This window comes from the organism of the source record quoted next, unplaced genomic scaffold (assembly GCF_019419815.1).
Source record: "Pyrus x bretschneideri cultivar Hongxiangsu unplaced genomic scaffold, Pyrus_bretschneideri_v1 Contig33, whole genome shotgun sequence".
In the NCBI taxonomy this organism is placed as follows: domain Eukaryota; kingdom Viridiplantae; phylum Streptophyta; class Magnoliopsida; order Rosales; family Rosaceae; genus Pyrus; species Pyrus x bretschneideri.
Window position 1 is genome coordinate 2,824,057 of NW_025999646.1, and position 3,404 is coordinate 2,827,460.

Below are 3,404 nucleotides of genomic sequence, written 5' to 3' on the forward strand. Positions count from 1 at the left end.
CAGATAACCCATTTTCTCATTTCCAGAATCACAAACAAAGACCCAACCTTTTTTAGAGAGAGAGAGAGAGAGAGAGTTTGGATAATTGGGTGCCAGCAGCAACATGAACCAGAAGGCTAGCGTTTCTAAAGAGCTTAATTCCAAACACAGAAAGGTCTCTCTCTCCTTCGCGCTCTCTCTCTCTCTCTCTCTCTCTCTCTCTTCATTTTTTCACTCTTAGTGATCTCAAGTTATGTAATTTTCTGTATTATTTGGTTCGAAGATATGATTTTTTTTGTTTTTAATGTTCTTGTTTTTGGAAGGATGAAGTTTTTGGCTTTGTTGGTTTTGAGTTTTGAGCTGAGCATGAACCAACATATATCAGTTCGTATGCTCCAAGTTGGCTAAGGCATAATACCTTGAAATCTTAGGCCTTGTTTGGATTTAATGATTAGATTGGTTTGATCTCATCTGGTTTTTTTGTATGTAGATATTGGAGGGTCTTCTTAAACTACAAGAGAACAGAGAATGCGCAGACTGCAAAACCAAGTACGTGTCTTGTAACGAACTATAGACACAGTAATTTTTTTTTCATTGAAGCGTAAGCAACACGATAGGTTGAGTTGCGAAGATCAAGGGGTAGAAACTGACTAATGCAGGCTATTTAGATTTAATACTGTATTTTTGTAGAGGATTATTCCGTCATTAACATCTTATATGGATGGTTAACTTCTTGTAGTGCTGCCTGTTTTTGGTGCAGAGCTCCGCGATGGGCTAGCGTGAATCTTGGTATCTTCATATGCATGCAATGTTCAGGGATCCACAGGAGTCTTGGGGTACATATATCAAAGGTACAATTTTCGGTTATGCAAAAACTTCAAGTTCATTTCTGCGTTATGCTATTGAGTTTCGGTTCTATTTTCTCCTGCATTATTCTGATGTTTTGGATGCTTTTGTAGGTGAGATCTGCCAATTTGGATACATGGCTTCCGGAGCAGGTTGCATTTATCCAATGTAAGTACCACTGATGTTTTACCGGCTTCTTTTCATTCTGGTGGGAATCAAGTTTTAAATGATGATACAAGTACTGAAATTCATTTTGGTTCATTTTGCTGCTAGCAATGGGAAACGATAAAGCGAACAGGTATTGGGAAGCAGAGTTGCCTCCTAAGTATGACAGAGTTGGAATTGAGAATTTCATTCGAGCAAAGTATGACTTCGTTTTTTCTTGGTTTAGATTGTCGAGTAATTATGATGTAGTACTAGTTATTCATTATTGGTTTATTTTGGGCTTGGTTGTTTGGGTGCTTGTGTTCTCCATTAGGTATGAACACAAAAAATGGGTTCCTAGGGATCGAAAAGTAAAATCACCTCCGAGGGTGAGTGAGGAGAAGACTTCCATTTGTAGAGCGAGACCTGCAACTAGTAGTCAGCATGTCCATGTGAAAAAGATGGAACGGTTTTCTGAGGAGCAGAGAGGTTCTTGTACACTCAGTACAAGTTACAGGATGACGCAGCAGGTAAATTTTATTCGGTTATTTCCCTCTCTATTGATAACTGATACAAATCATGCTGCTTCTTGTTTTAGTATCTGTATTGGTTCCTTTTTTCTGTTGATGAAAGTAAGCTTGTTGGTCTTGATGGACAGATCAGTCGTGATCCAAAACCACAAGAACTTGCGCAGAAACCAAAACCACAAGAACTTGATCAGAAACCTAAACCACAAGAACTTGCACTGAAACCAAAACCAGTAGTCTTCAAGGTTGAACCAGTAAGTGAGGTGGGTAGTGTAAGGCCCGTTTCAGTACCAGTTAAAGTGGATTATGCTACTGATCTGTTCAATTTGCTCTCCATGGAGGAAGATATAGAAAATGACTCGGTGGTATCTGCCAGTACGAATACATTGGCTGGTAACCATGTTATGTTTCTTTTATTTATCATCGTGAGAGAAACTGTTGCTTGATTATGTTGTGTTCCATGGATGAAAATTTCCAAATCAATTACATCTTGCAAGTTTGGCTTAGGCATTACCCCTAACCTCGTACCTCCTTAACATGCAGCAGTTGAAACAAAATTGACAGAAGAGAAAAGTAATAGACCAAAATCATCTGAGAGCAAGATTCAACCAAACTTTGGTCTCAAGGATTTATTTATAGATCCAACCCAGTCACTCAACCCTTTTCAATGAAAACTCAGAATGACGTGCAGAATGACATTATGAACTTATTTGAGAAGGTATACGTTGCAAAGTTGTTTAGAATGCCGTTTCTAACTTTTGATTCCGTGTTGTGGTAGAATTTGGTCTGCCGATGAACTTTGTAGGTTTACGTTTCTCTAACAAATTTAATATTGGATTTTGGGCAGTCCAGTATGGCTTCTCCATTATCTGTGCATCAACAGCAACTTGCAATGTCATCCCAACAACAGGCATTAATCATGGCTACTGCGGCGAAATCTAGTGGATCCCATACCATTACTGCAAACATACAACTTGGCTCCCATTCTATTCAGCACTTACCCACCTGAAATGGGCAAAACATTGGTCGCCAAGTTCCTGGAAGCCTGGTACCTGTTCATCCACAACATTATACTCAGGTTGTGCTTAGGACAAAGCTTACACCTAGTGTTTTCCATTTGATGTTCCATCTCTTATCTTGTCATTGCTTTCCTTGCACCAGATTGGAAACAGTTATCATACATGGCTGGCTGGTAGGGAATACAGTTCCTTTCCAAACATCAAGGTACAGATTATATATCAATTCGACATGATCATGTTCAATTTGCCCTATACTATAATATACGCCGGTATCTGAAAGACTGCTCAGATATTTTTTAGAAAATAGAAAGTGAAGAAAATTGGTTAACCATGTGAATTTTTTGTGAAACTTTTCTGTTGCAGCATGTACATGACAAGGCCAGTAACTCCAGTTAATGGTGTCACAAACATCAGAGCCAACGGATTTTCATCAGCGTCACCAATATCTTCTATCCCTTCAACTAAGTCAGGAAGGGATTTTGATTTCTCATCATTAACTCAAGGATTGTTTACCAAAAGGTGAGCAGGTTCTCCTGCGGCGGGTAGAATGATCCACTTCAATCATTCATCAGTACAGAAGGAAAGAAATTGATGGAAAATAGTTGGGACAATAGTATTTTAGTTGATTCCTTCCTAAGATGTTGATTTCAATTGTATCGGCAGGCTTTGTCTCAATAAAATTGGGTTCGTATTGCTTGGCATGAATTCACCTTCTTTTAGTTGCTTCTTGTAGTTAGGCCTTTTCGCCTTTGTTAAATGACGAAGGCTAGAATGAAAAAAAGTTCAATTAATGCAACAGGCTTGTAGCTTAAGTGTTTAAACGTGTTTATCTTAGCACGCGAGGCCATGTTTATTCCCTTCCCTTTTATATAAGCCAAGATTGATTATA

General features: G+C 38.7%; 1 pseudogene; it reads left to right on the forward strand.

Moving 5' to 3' along the window:
- LOC125480451 lies at nt 1-3,404 on the forward strand (annotated as a pseudogene).